Genomic DNA, 15448 nt, shown 5'->3' on the forward strand with positions numbered 1-15448 from the left:
TCATTTCTGGAGGCTGCATGCACCCATCTTTGAAGTGCTGCAGCGTGGCAGACGGGCTGGTGCGCAGCAGTCTTGTGTCTCTGCTTCATCCCAGGTCTTCGGGAGAGCTGGTGAGGGTTTGCAGAGTTCAATGGGAGGCTGCTTGCTTCTTGGAGACCAAGAAACCCATAGCAGAATCCTGCCGCCATTCAGTTTAATGACAAAACACCGCTTAACGTTGCTGGGTCTAAGAATCCTGTCCTGTTATTTAGTTCTTTATTGTGTTGCCAACTCTCACATGTGATGATATTTGCCATTTTGCTCTGGAGCCAGGTTCTGGAGTGGTGTGATGACTTGGGGAGCTCAACTTTCATTTAAAAGTGAACAGTACATTACTAACCCTCATGATGGTGGAGCAGACCTGACAGAACATTAACCCAACAAGCTCAAAAGCCACAAAACAAATGCAGAGAGGAAAAGGAATATTCTGATAAACCTTTCAAGCTAACCCATGTTTTGGGGGCAGAGCTCATGATGCGTTAACAACTGCATTGGACAGTCCTGCTTTTGGCTAAGGTCTTGCTTGTGTCTCTTACTCTAATCAGGAGAGTCTCTGAGAGCCCAAGTGTTAAGGGAGGTCAGTTCCCAAAGGGTTTAGAGGCAAAAGATGTGGCTGATCAGTGGTCTGAGCTTGTCCAGATCTATTCTCTAAACCAAACCCACCCTCTGCCTAGTGCAAAATACACAGAAATGAATCTTATTGTAGGTAAAATCGAGCCATCACTCATGGCTCCACCTCCTGGGTCTATTTCTGCAGCTCCACTTCAGCTGTAGCATCGATGGGCACATCGGTCCTTTCAGCACCCACGCAGCAGCACTCAGCAAGAGCCCACAGAAGCTGATGGGAAGATGCCATGTGGATGGAGAGAGAGTTCTGCTCTTGATGTAGAGGCTGGATCAAGGCTAAATTCTCTCCTGAATAAGCTCAATGTGCTCTCAGAGGCTGGGACGTAAGCCCGGCCTGAGCTTTGGGCTGAGGGATTCAAAAATGGCATGATTATTGCCATTGGAGTCACAGAATCACAGGACCGAGTGGAAGGGACCACTGGAGGTCACCTGTTCCAACCTCCCTGCTCCATCAGGGTTTGTGTCCAGGATTGTGTGCAGACAGCTCTTGAGTATCTCCAGCAAAGGAGACTCCACAACCTCTCCAGCCAACCTGTTCCAATGCTCAGTCACCCTCACAGCAGCAAAGCTCTTCCTCATGGATCTTCCTGTGTTTTAGTCAATAGGAATTGTCTCATTTTACTTCTGGCTTTAATGGGAGCACAATGAGGCCAGAGCTGGTGGTGTTTTAAAAACTCTATGCTATTCAGCCTGCGTTTCTTCCCACGTTTCTCTACCTTGGCCATGCTGAAGTTCAGGGTGGAAATCTCAATGGATGCAAGTTACGTGGTGAATTTGGCCTCTTTAATCATCCCACAGTGCCTTGAAAGTGTCACTACGTGTAGTCACAGAAATGGCATTTCCTGGTTGTGCTGCGCGGAAGCAAATGGGAAAGGCAAATGAAGACCAGGTTTTCACTGTGATCAATTCTGCCACCCTCATTACACCAGTTACCAGTTCCTTTATTGCAGCAGCCTGTGTAATCTGTCTTTGGTTGAAATGAAGCAGTTCTTGCTGTCATTATAGCCTATTCTGTAGGAGTTGCAGGACACCTCAGCCCCACTGTTGGGGCTGGTTTGCACCAGAGGTGGTTGCATTCTGCTCCCTGCCTGAAGAATCCTTCACCTCCCTTTCTGTCCAGCTTTTACGCAAGCCAGTTCCTATACAGAACGCAGCTGAGGGTTAATGCTGGGTCAGGTAAGTGCTTTTGGGGTGTGCTTCTGGTGAGCAGCAGTGAACAACAAAGGGAATCTTCCTCAGAAGACTTAATGCCCTCTGCTTAGCTCTTCCTATGTATTCCAGACACTTCCTTCTTGCAGCCCATTGCAAGCAGAGCAGGTTGCAATTCTTGGCCGGGACTTGATTTGTACATAGCACACAGTAAGTGTTGTATGCAAGAACTTAGAGTTAAGCTGGTGTTCAATCTGTGTTTAAGTCAATAATTAAGGCTTTCAATATGTAAAGCCAGGCACTTACATGAGTGGGGTTTCATGTGTAGGACTGGTTTCCTGGATTTAGCCCATGGATTTAGCTGTTTGAAGTCCAACCTCCTCTAAGTTCCTACTTATCAGGTGTTTAGTAATGAGGTGATATTGCTGAAAAACAGCTCTTTTGTTGCAGTTTCACTGGTAGATCCCAAAGCTTTGGTAAAAGAGGGTAACTCCCAGGCACAGAACCGGTAACAGGGGTCCTGAGTCCCTGTGCGGTGCTCTGGTCTCTGCTTGCAAGTGTTACATGTTATTGGTAATGACTTACCATTAGTTGTTCCTGATTTGATCACAATAAGTTGAGTAAGAAAACGCATTGACTGCATGCATAACTGCACAAATCACAGCTGTAGTCCCAACATTTGGAATTAAAAGGCATTTTGGCCATTCCCAACTGCAATACAGCCTGTTCATAGTGCCCTGAAGTACTTGCTCATCCCTTATCTTTGCAGATGGCTCTGTAGCCTCAGTCCCAATGTGAATATAGAGTGGGATGACAAAGTCCCCACGAGCAGTGACAGGCGGAAAATGGGGCTTAACTGCAGCATCCTCTGTGCCTGCTCCTGATGCTCCACATAGGGCTGCGAGTCCTGAGAGCTGAGGAGTGGACAGGGTTGGTGTTTAGGGGACCACTGCACAGTGGAATTGGCACAGGAGGAGAAATGCCCTAGGAAATGGCTGGAACAGCTGATAAATTGAACAACCTGATGTATTCCAGGCATCTCCTGCTGACCTTCCCCTTCAGATCGGCATGTTCAACAAGATTTGTCTGAAAACTCCCACCTGAATTAGCTTTCCATAGGAAAGCTGCTTGAAAGTGCGCTCCTGTTACGGAAGTATAATTCCAAAACTTTTTGAATTCAACAGCTTTTCCCATCAGAAAGGAAATTTCCATGGGAAATCTGAGAGATGTGAAAGAATGCTTCTAAATTGTGTGAGAAAATGGATCTGGAGCAAGGTCCGGTCTGTCCCTGCCTCTCTGAGTAGCACTGAAGGACATTGTTACCCCAAAGAGTCAATACTCAGCTCTTTGGAGAGAGGATGGTTTGAGGTTCTCAACATGATCTCTAAATATACATTCCGGTAGGGCTGATTTTATAAGGATGCTACACATTCCCGGCCATACGAGAGGCAATGAGTTTGGGTTTCTTTTCTGTACCACGGAATCCCGTATGTCAGTGTTTAATATTAGGTGTTACTCATTTGAAAACTGTATTTGTTGGCCCCAATTCTCCAATGTAGGTCTCCAAAATTAGCTACATAAGAGGGACCTGATTCCTTAGAATCCAAGCATCCCTTCCCACGTCAGCACCATCGGACACAACAGGAATTTGTTAAGCCTTAAAGGTTTGCTTGGAGGCTCTAAAGGCATCTGCTTGTGAGGCATAAGACCCCCTCCAGAAAGTGATACTTGTTGAAGGAGGGAAGAGACAGTGAACCCTGTACAACAAAAGAGGCATCTGCATGGGGAAGTAATGGGAGACGCTTCCCAGGTTAGGGATTCCTATGGAGCGGCTGCGAGTGTTGTAGCTTGACAGGTCTGAAGCTATAAATCCTGCCGATGAATTTGAGTCAGAGAGGGAGCACTGGCACCTCTTGAACATGTTCTACTGCTGAAGGGGGTTATTTAGGTCTCTGCCACCCACGGCGTATGATGTGAAAGACATCACCCAGGCTCCTGTGGAAACATTCAAAGGGCTCTGGGGGCTGGTTTGCTTTGTTTGCCAATTCCAATTTAGCTGAGTTGCATTTGCAGGTAGATGCAGGCTCAGGAGAGAGGGAGAAGGAGAGGGAATGAACACCTTGTAGCCCAGGGCCTCTTTGCAAGGCAGGGGGATGATAAACCCCGGCGATGGTGCATTGCACTGCTTGGGCTTTACCCCTTCCAACCAGGGAAGCTCAGGTTTTAGCACGAAGAGTCCACAGCTCAATTCCCAAAGGCTGCAGTGGCTTTGGCGTTGGATTCGGCACTCTGGATTGCTGCCCAAATTAGGAACTTTGTAAAGATCCCAGTGTCTGATACTAGAAATCAGAGTCAGACTCTCCTGGGGAAAGTGTGGGACACAAGGGAAGGATGGTCCCAAACCTGGGAAGTTTAAACAGAGAAACCAGAATGGACACGGGATGTGGGAATTCTGACCTGTTACTGATATGCAAAGCACAAAGGAGGCAAATGAATTTGCCCAAGGCTATGCAGGAAGCCAGCAAAGGAGCCAGGAAGCAGAGTCACATCCCAGAGCCCCATTCCATCGCTCCAGCTCTCATCCCTCCAGTCATATCCCTCTCAAACATGCACAGCATTCCCTGCCTCCAGCCCACCCTTGTTTATTCAACAACGTGAGAGACTCGGGATCTGCTGGTGGCGAGGGCAGGAACCCATGGCCCGAGGGGGAGAAATTCCCAGGGGATCTGTGCTTCTGCCTCGGACAGGGTAAGGGCTGGGATGGCCGGAGCAGCGGTGTCCCTGGCGAAGGGAAGCAGAGGGAAGGAGCAGCACCGGGCTGCAGAGGGAGCCAAGGCCAGTCCTGCCGCAGGGGAGATTCTTTATGGATGTGAGGAAGGAAAAGAGCAGTGTGGAAAAAAAGGAGTGTGAAGGGTGGGGATAGGGCCCAGGGCGTGAAGATTCCCAAGCAATAATGTCTCAGGTGTGTGTATATTTATATAAATAGATGGGGACTGTTCTGGAGGTTGAATGAAGGTTCAGTGCTTTACGGGAGGAGGGATGACCCTGAGGTTAGAGATTCCAGAAAACCTGCTCTCCTTCCATGGCTCTTGGTGCAGCTTCAATCAAGTCGTTGAGTTCTTTTCCCTTTCTATCATCCATTCCTTGGAGGAAGGGTCTGCATCTTCCTTTGCATCCCAAACGTTACCTGTCATAGGGCTCCAGTCAGGTAACTCATCTGGAAACTGCTGTGACCCTGCAGGTAATGAGATATACTGGGAAATGTCCATACTATAGGAAGAAAAATGTTAAATGGAAATGGACTATGGAAGCTTCAGGCTTCCCACGTGGCCATCATATATTAAAGCTGAAAACTCCAGTGGAGGTGGAGGAAGAAATGAATCTTTTGGAATTTGTTCTGTTTTGGTTAAATTTTGCTTTGCAAATTTTTAGCCTGGAGAAAAATATTGATCCTGCTGGTTCCAGATTGGGTGTTCCAGTAACTCTGGAGCACCAACGGAGGCCGGGAGCTGAGGTTCAGCCTGATCTTATGCATTGGGAAGGCAGAAAGGCGTTAGCAATGTTTAACTTGTACGGTGACACAAGGGGCAAGGGTTTGATGGGGCCTTCTCAGCAGTGGCTGGTGGCAGAAGGAAAGGTGCTCCAAAGGCAAAGCAGCCACCTCCTCCGGACAGGAGATGAAAGGAACAGAGACAGGGCATTGATAGCTGGATGGAGGTAATCATTATTTCAGCAAACCTTAAAGGCTTTGATAATCCCCATCTCCCTGCTTTTGTCCCCGTGTCTTTGAGTCTTCACTGGATGCCAAAGAAAGGTTTCTTAACAGACAGGCAATCCCAAGAAATGATGTCCCTGGTTTTCCTTGTGCTGTGATACCTTTTCCACCACTTACCCACCCATGGCTCCACTTTTGCCAAAATGCCCATGCCATAGGGTCCCTTTCTGTGGCCATCCCCTCCTTGGCTTTATACAAGGCTGCCAGGAGCTGAGTTCAGTTTCTATGCCCATTCAACCCCTGGTCTAACCATGGAGCCTGCCAGCGAGGATGTGTCTGCAGTTCCCATGAGCATAAAGCACATGTCAAGCAATGAACAGCACTGGTTTCCTGTTCTCCTGGCTGGCATTCAAACCAGGGAAGAGAAGAAACATCTTCAGGCTCATTCCCATTCTCTCTTAGCCATCTGGTCGTCTGTTGCTGGAGCCTTCCTTGCCTTAGAAGGAGGCTCGGATTGGCTCTGTGTGGTATCTCCCCTTCTGCCAGGCTCCGTTTCCACTTTCATCCTCGGTGCCATGCCCGCCTCCTCATCCCCTTTGATTCTAGGACCTGAAGAGAAGACTGCTTTAGGGAATGTCTTGTCAAGTCCACCTCCCCCCTCCTCTTCCTCCCCAAGGAGCATTGTCTCCCTGTGGTGCAGACGGAGCCCGGAGATCAAAGCCCAGACCGTCTTTTTTTAGCTGGGGGAGGAATGCGCGATGCCTCCTGCGCTGGGAGCTGTCGCCACTCCAGCAGCGTGTTCCTCTCCGTAGTAACCCGAGACTCGCATCCCTGGAGGCGGCTCCGGGATTGACGGGTGACACGGAGCCGCTCCGAGCAGGCAGAGCCCTCGCAACAAGTCTGACTTTGCACCGAGAGCTTTCTGTCAAGGATTTGAAGATGTCTGTGGTTAAGATGGGATGTGCCTCCTAACAGCCAGCTTCGAAAGAGCCTACCTGGGTGGAATTAACCCTTTCCAGAGCTGTCTTGCTTTTCTGCTCCAAGTTAGAGCGATGCATGCCTTCCCCTCTGTTAACTGTGAGCAGTTTTCTTCCTTCCTTACTCTTGCTCATCACACAGCGCCCATCAACCCTGTTTTCTCAAGGCTGCTGTGCCGTTGTGCTCACTGACGGGCAGGTTTGCTGGGGTGACACCTGCATGCAGGCTTTGTCAGCTGGGATCTTACTCATTAGAGCCATAAGCTGCCATCACCTGAGCTGAAAAATGGCTCCGGCGTTTCCCGAGTAGCAGAAGAGTCTGTGAATCACCCCTTGGAAAAGTTCATGACCCATTTTGACCTTGAGGAACCAATAACTTCTGTTGTGAATAGCACAGAGCATGGGAGGAGGTGTGTCTGGTACCTTCTTTGAGATAGATTCAGACTCATGGTCTCTATAGGTGACTTTTTCCTAACCCCAGCACCATTCTGGACAGGGATTGCTGGCATCCATAAGGCAGAAAAGATGGGATTCCTAAAACCCTGAAGCTTCAGGTAGGCTTTCTGGGCCTCTGTTCCTGGCAGGGAATGCTGGGAGCAGTCAGTAAATCTCTGATAAAGACTCTGCTCAAAGGGATTGTTCATTGAATAAATGGCAAGGAAACAGCACAAGTAGATGGGGAGGAGGTAAATTCTGTGCCTTTATCACACCCTGATTGAGAGACCTCAGCCAGAGGAGGTGTGTGCAGTGAAGCAGTCATATGTGTTTCTAGGGTTGATTGCGTATCATGAGGGCGTTCTTGGACTGCTGGAGTCAAGTCACTCCTCTGGTACATTCCAGTCAGTATATCAGGCCAGTCATCTCCTCGCCCCAGACCCCTTTGTTCATCTTGTCTGTGTAGACCGGGATGCTCCTTAGGCAAGGGTTGTCTTGCTCTGGGCATGTACTGAGCCTGAGGGGCACAGCACCACTGCTTTTGAAGCAAGGAATAAGCCTTGGAACTAGAACGGTTTCCATTCTCCATGCAAAGGACTCGCTGAGCCTTCGAGATGCTCTAACCAGCCCTCCATGGCAGGATCCTCAGCCTGATTTCTCCAGCTGGGAAACTGAGGCACAGAACAGCACTCCAGGGTCATATGCTGATTCTGTGGCTGAGCAGGGAGTGCAGACAAGGTTTCTTGCCTGCTGGGCCTGTGCTTTAGCCACAATCCATCTCCCTGCCCAAGGCCCTTTCTGTGTTCAAAGTGTTCCACAAACAATTGAGGTCTTTGAACTCCTCCTCATCCTGGTTAGTTTGAAAGTGGAGGCAGGGAAGGAAGCACCTTCCTAAACTTAGCCCCCAGCCAGCCAATACTTTTGGGAGCTGTGTTTGATTAGGCCTGGGGAGCAGTAATTTGGTCTGAGGTTTATAAAAGGTCCTTTCCTCTCTGGTTAGGAGGCTGCTGCTTAGGAACAGTAGGGTTAGGTACTGTTGTTTCCAAAGCACAGCTTGCTTACTGCTCAGTGAGAGTTATTCCTGCTTGCTCCATCACAGCTCCTGTGCTTGTGAACGTGCTGCTCTCCATTAGACCACTGCTTCCCCTGGTCTCCATCCCTGGTGTTTCTCTGTTAGATGCACAGGGGAGAGAGGAAAGCAGGGGCTGTGCTACCTTTTGGAGCTGCTGTCATCATGAAGCAATGACGGCCAGAGCTGGACAAAAGGGATGGACAATAGAAAACAACTAAACCTGTCCCAAGGTTACTCACTGATGCTCACTGTGCAACAAGACAGAGAGGTCTGAGAAAGCTGATGTTTTCATGGGGAAATGAATCTCAAAAGGAAGAGTTGGTCAGGACAACCCCTAAGTTGAAGGGTGAACGCTTAACTGGCCATGCCTTTCCAGCCCAGCCTTTCCCAGCTTCTCCAGCACTTCCAAATGTCCCGTCTTTCCAGCTTCCTGCCAGAGCTGAGAGGGCAAGGACTGAAGCGTGATGAGAAAAGCTGAGCTTGAGGTATTTCCTGCTTGGACTGGAAGCTCGCCACGCGTGAGGCTTTGCATGAGCTTCCCAGCCCAGGAAAACACACAAGTGGGATAGTTCAGGTGGAGAGCGGTGGAGCTCCTTCACGCTCTGCAGGCAGGCAAGGTGCCAGCCCCACACACCCTGTGTCTGAAGTCCTTTGAGATCAGTGTGAAAAGCCAGGATTGCAGGCAATTGTACAGCGAGTGGAAGTGAACTTGAGTTCTGGGTTTCACTGCACGGGAATCACTGCAGGGCTCTCAGCTGAGAAGTCTGGCTTTTTACCCAAATTGTGGTATTATCGCTACCAATGCAGCGACAATCTTCCCTTGGGGTCCTTATCCAGGGCCTGGGTGCCAAATGTCCACATACTGAGCAAAATGAAAATGCTCCAGGTTTGCCCACAAATCGATTGAGATGAGCTCTTAGGCAGAAGCTCTTCCCTGTGAGGGTGCTGAGGCGCTGGCCCAGGGTGCCCAGAGAAGCTGTGGCTGCCCCATCCCTGGCAGTGTTCAAGGCCAGGTTGGACACAGGGGCTTGGAGCAAGCTGCTCCAGTGGAAGGGGTCCCTGCTCGTGACAGGGGTTGGAGCTGGACGAGCTTTAAAGACCCTTCCAACCCAAACCACTCTGGGATTCTGTGACATCCAGAGGCTGTGCAAGTTTCCCATCATCTTTACAAGCTTTCCTCTGTAGTCTCTGCCAGCTCATGAGTTCAGGGCTGTGATTCTGAGCAGGAGCGTGGCAAAATGGATGTCACAGGACAGAGGCTGGGTCTTCTGTACGTGGGGAAGTTGAGCTCTGTATTGAGCAAGGCACTGAACAAATCACTGACTCTCAGTGTGCTGCAGCATCTGACCACCAAGAAGGGCAGCAGCGCTCATAAAGGAGGGCTGGCCGGGTGAGACCAGAGCCCACCTCTCCCTGAACACCCTGTGAGTGCCGATCGCAGTGCTGTACACCAGATGTACACGTGTGGATGTCTCTGCATGAGCACGTGCATGTGTGACTTCCACCTTCAAAGTGACTGGAAAAATGCAACAAATCAGATCACAACAGGGAGGTGTTCCCACTGGCTGGGAGCTCCAGCTGTGCCAGACGTGTATTCCCTTCCATGCTTTGGGAAATCTTAACAAGGGATGGTCTTAGCAAAAGGAAACCACGGACACAAAGGTAAATCTGGCTTTGAAGTAATTCCTGATTAATTATAAAGCACTGAGTGGTTGCTTTTTGCAGAGTTTTTCCATACCAACACGAGCTTTGTTAACGAAATCTGTTGGTATTATTTCATTATTTCACTTCCAGTGCCATATTCTGAACTGAAAACCAGGTTTTGAGCTTTTTTGCTTCCTCTTCAGAGCAGATGGAAATGCACATGACTGCATCGCCATGAATTCAGCTGTTGTTGGTTATTAGCAGCTGAAGTTCCGCTCCCATGTTTTTAAATAATAATAATTGTGATGCTTTCAAGACGCCCTCAGGCCCCTGAGCCTCATTCATCTTTTCATCTGTGTTTACACAGTTAGAACAACGTGATCTGTATCCTGATAAGGGCTTTTGGTCATTGCAATAATACTTACAAGTAATACGAGATGATTGGGAAGGAAAAGAGGAGCTTGGAGTGAAACAGTTGGAATGCTTTCTCTTTTAATTAATGACAAAGTCTGTAATATTAAGAGAGGTTTTAGCTCAGAAATTGCAGCTGGCTCCTACTTTGCCTGGTCAGGCTCCCAGCCACAGGCTGGCTGCTGCTGTCCAGGCCACAGAGATGCCAATGGGACCAGAGGCAAAGAAAGCCAAGGATTTCATCGCTGTGCTACCAAAAAGTGTTAGAACCGGGCTAATGGCAGCTGTTGGGAATGATGGTTTGTAGGTTCTAGCATCTCAGGACTTCTCACAATTGATTGTGAACATTGTGCTGGGTCTTGTTGGCACAGAGCAGGATGAGAGAGCTTGTCTGCTGGTGGGAAAAGGGGAGCAGTTGGTGCCTTTATGCTATCCTAACAGATTTGGGATGCTAAGCCTATTCCCTAACCTCACCTCCTGTTATTCATTACCCCTTACACCAAAGATAAAGGCAGGCGTCCCAGGGCAGCAGTGTGAAGGCAAGCTCTTGAAGGACAGTGGAGCACCCATGTCAGACAACGCAGCAATTCTGTGCTGCAGAGCATCCCGTACAACAGCAACAAGAGTTCGTTTGTGTAGGGACACAGGAGGGGAATTTTGCATGGGAATGAGTCACTGCAGCGCTGTGGGGAGGATATTGACTGTCCCAAGTCCAGCTTTTGGCTTGGTTGTAGGTTTTCTGGCTGGTTTGGATAGGACTCATCTCTCCGCAGCGCCTTAAAACCTCCCAGCCCCTTCCCACCATCTATGAATTCAGGATCCTGGCTTTTCCTTGCCTGGCAAGGCACACAGGTCTGTAGGCACTGTGAACCCCCATCACAGAAGCTGATTGTCAGTATCGACCCCACGAGTCAATCTCATCCTCAGTCTCAGCCATCTCCTGAGGAGCACTGCAGCCTTTCCCACCACAGGTAAGAGTCTTCCCCATCCAACAGGTCTCTGCACTTCCAGCCGTAGGGAAGACTTCCCTTCCCCTCCCCATCACCGCAAGATGTCTCTGTTCAGCCGCTACAAGGCAGAGCCCAACATTTTTGCAGAGGGATGGGGGGGGAAACGTCAGCCGGAGGAGGGAGATCTTGTTTGGCTTAGAGAGAATTAAGGTACAAAATCTCAGCAGCTTCCCAAAGATCTCTCACTTGATCTCACTGGCGTCCCCTTTCATGTGCTGCGCTAAGCTCTTCGGTGGGCCGCACCCTGCCGAGAGCTCTTCATCCTGCTGGCACCGCAACCAGAGCCTCCCAGAGCTTCTGATTGCCTTCAGAAAGGCTTTCTCGAAGCCCTCGAGCAAGCGGCTTTGCTGGGGGATCGCGCAGCTCCGGACGCCTTTTGCATCTCCCCACATGCCTGAGACTTCAAAAGCTCCTGCCTGGATTTAAATCATTGCTCAGCAAGGGTTCTCAGTGGGAAATAACGTGTCCTTATCCTGCGGGAGCTCTGAGGTCCCCCAGTCCTTGTCCTCTGCTCTGGACGGTGCAGGGCAAGAGATGTGGGGCATCCACCAGCTGCAGTTGTGTGGTCCCAACCAGAGTAGGGGACAGCAAAGGTTGTTCACAGAAGCAAACCTCTCCCATGAGTATTAGAAGGATAAAAACAGGAGGAAGCTGTGGCTGCCCCATCCCTGGCAGTGCTCAAGGCCAGGTTGGACACAGGGGCTTGGAGCAAGCTGCTCCAGTGGAAGGGGTCCCTGCCCGTGGCAGGGGTTGGAGCTGGAGGAGCTTTAAGGTCCCTTCAACCCAAACCATTCCGGGACTCTGTGATTCTATGCAAAACCCATGAAGGTGGAAACTCTTGGTCACTCATTTTGCTTTCAGGGAGGGCACCCAATTGACCTTGCTCCACAGCCCTGGAGGCAGCCCCTGTTCTGTTCCTGTTTGTCAGCACTGCTCAATGTGTTTGGACCCTGGGGCCATCCCAAGGGACAGGGCCTGGCTGGGTTAAAAGTCCATGGGGCATGATGCCATGTGGCTGTGTTATTCAGCTGGCTCCTGCCTCATCTGCTTGGGTGGGTGACAGAAGGAGGAGGCACACAGCTGATGGCGGAGCAGTGGGTTGCAGGAGCCAGCTAATGAGGCCACAGGGAAAACCAGGGCATTGCGTTATTTGGCTGGTGCCACCTCTGTTGTGAGTGGGGAGCCACATTGAACTTCTTGCATCCAAAAGCATCCTTCTGCTGGTTCCTGAGAGGAGCAACCACCATCCTGCCTCAGCCACTGCTGCTGGGGTGGACAGGAGATGGTGCTGTGACCCTTTTGTGGCTGTGCTGGGTCTAGCTTGGGGCTTGCACATGTTGTCCTGTGGCTGGTCTCTAATTCTGTGTCACTGGTAGCAGCAATTCCCTGGTGGCAATTGCTACAGATCCCAAACTGGTTGCTATTCTGGAGTCCAATGGCATCCATCCCCTTCTGCTTCCTTAGACATCCTCTTAGCAAAAGCCTAGAGAATATAACCTCCACCTCTGCCGTCCATGGCCTTCCATTCCACTGCTGGGAACGGGCAATGCCTGAAAATTGGGAATATCACTTTGACTTTGCCAATCTGTGCCCAGCAACCAGAGGGACCAACTCCATCTTAATCATGTAATTTGAACATCAGAGGAACTGGCTGGAGTGCAGCTGAGGCATGGAGATGGGACATGACCAGGACAAGGTCCCTGACCCCCATCTCAGCTCTAACACAGCATCGCTCAGCGACAGGCTTCAAAGTGACTCTGAGAAGCCAGAGAATTGCAGAGATTGAGGTGACCCTGACTGTGTGACAGCACAAATGGCACGGGTGAGTGTTGTAACCCCTGGGCAATGCTGTCACGGTATTTGTTCCCTGCTCTGGGCCTCAGTTTTCCCTCCTGGAAGTCATTCTGGCCTCCGCATGTAAAGGACGATAAGTTGGATGGAAAGCACAGACCAATGTGTGCTAAGGATTGTTGTAAGAGTGTGGCCGGTTCATGACCCTATTGTGCCAGTTTGGCTCTTGCTGGGGATGGTGCCAGCTGCTGACACATTTGGGGGCATGTTGGAGGCAGCCCCTTTGGGGAATGAACCTCCCAGACTCTGAGATAAGGGGATGCAGGCAGAGGGTGCAGTTCAGGCTGCGTCTGGAGCAGTGTTTTCATTCCTGCTTAGTGGAGCGTACGTGGTAGGGGAGAACCTCAATAGGTGGCCTTGGTGCAGTGGAGGATGTTGCTGGAGCGAGGATGAGGTGCTGAGAGCTCCCAGGCAGCTCCCTGGGGACTGGAGCCAGGGAAAATTCTCTGATCAGTGCACGTTAAAGCCGCCTGGTGCCGAACCCCTTATTAGCACATCCAATCCTAATTGTGTTGTTTGCATGTGCTGTTCTGTACTTGCCTTTCTAACAACAAGGGAACTGACAGGAAAAGCAATAGGGATGCTCACGGCAGTCTGGGCTTGGATCAGCTGCAGAGATGTTGATTTCTGATAAGGTGCAGCCGTGGTGATTTATATCCCTTCCACTTCCTTCCTCATGGGGATGAAGACATCCCGGAGGAGTCCTCTTCTTCCCAACACATTCTTGGGTGATCTCATCTCGCTCTGCTCCTGCCTGTGCTGGCACCAGCAAAACCAATGCTTGTGCTTTGCACATGATCCCAGCTTCACGGTGGCGGGGAAACTGAGTCGTGAAGAAGTTAGTGATGGGCATGGGGGTTACCCAGGGTGTCCCAAAGAGACCTGATCCAGCATTAACTGAGCTCATGGAAGGACTCTGCCAGTGACTTTAGCAAGCGTGCTTGGACAAAGTGGAGTCCCGCTGTTCCCCTCTTTTCCATCCCACCTTGTGGAGCAGGAGACAAAGGAGCTCCTTTTAGTTTGTGGCGTCCATTCAACCCCAACGAAGTCACGACAGATTTGGCCACTTGGGAGTTTAACTGTAGGCAACAGAGGCCAGGCTGGAGGTGGAAACCCTCTGCGACCCTCAGCTCTTCAAGTGGGGTTGATGGGGATAAGAATATTCCCTTTGTTTAGTGAGGCTGGAAGCCTTGCAGGGCTGGGCTCTCTCTGTGAGCATGTCTGTGCAGTGCTCAGCACAGTGGGGCCTGGAACTGGGTGAAGGCCCCCAGGCATTATCCTCATATAAATAATAATGAAGCATGGCTAAAGATAAAGTTTAACCCAGAACACCAAAAGGAAAACAATGCACAGGGCTCATTAGGAGGCTCTGGAGCCGCAGAGAAGATGAGATTGACGGTGATCTTCCTGATTTCTGACTCATCTTTAAGTGCAGGGGGCCCCACAAAATCCTTGGGATCCTGGATGTTCTTCCTGAGGAGTGTTGCCTTAGTGTTGTACCCCCATCTGTGTTAAATCCCCTCTGAGTGCTTCTCTGTCTCTTGTGTGGATGCATGGGGAGCATCCGTCAGAGAAGAGACCTCATCTAGAGATAGACACGATCAAAACCCGTCACCAAACCTCTCTCAAAACCTGTGCCATGTGTTTCCTTCAAGCTGCATGGAATCATAGAACCACTGTGGTTGGGGTTGGAAGGGACCTTAAAGCTCATCCAGTTCCAGCCCCTGCCATGGGCAGGGACACTTCCACTAGAGCAGCTTGCTACAAGCCCCGTCTAAGTGTGCTGTGGTTGCCTGGCTTGGGCTGCAGGCACTGGGTGGGATGGTCCATGCCAGCGCTCCATGGTGGGCTGTGTCAGGGTCCTGTTCTGCTGGAGATGCTCTTGGTAACATCCTCATCTCTGGAACAGGCAGAGCTGTTTTTTTCCAGAACTGAACAAAGCCTTTTTGGGGAAAGCAAAGGCAGCAGGAATGATGTTTCAGGGCATGATGATCAAAAGAGAAACCAAAACTACTCATGAATTTGGATTGAATTTGGCAGTTTAGTTTGGAGACGGCAGGAGGGAAAATCTGGAGGAAGTTCAAATGTTTGCTTTGCTTTAAAAAGATCAGAAATGAAATTAAATTTTCGGGGTTCAAAGCAGTGTTTTCATTTCAAATTAATCTGGGGTTTTTATTCTTCCAAGGTGAAAAAGACACCAAAATAACTTTAGGTGAAGGTTATGCTTCAGCTTGGAGCATTTCTTTTAGCTCAGCCGGCAAACAGATGAATCCCATACATGGACTGCTATGAGGAAAAGTGGAGGGGGTTCCTTGCCGTCTTGTATCCAAAGATAAAGTAAGAAATTGCCAGCTCTCCGTCAGACAGGAAAGGTGAAGGAATAGTGCTGTCCTCATGGTACAACTGATCGCATTGTGCTCGAATACACGGCAAAGGCCATCATGTCCATTCAAGGGAAGGAGCAAGGGAAAGGTGTACGTTGAGGGCGCAGGACACCTGGAGAAGCAGATAGGAGCGT

Source organism: Psittacula echo (assembly GCF_963264785.1).
Source record: "Psittacula echo genome assembly, chromosome: 23".
Classification (NCBI taxonomy): Eukaryota; Metazoa; Chordata; class Aves; order Psittaciformes; family Psittacidae; genus Psittacula; species Psittacula echo.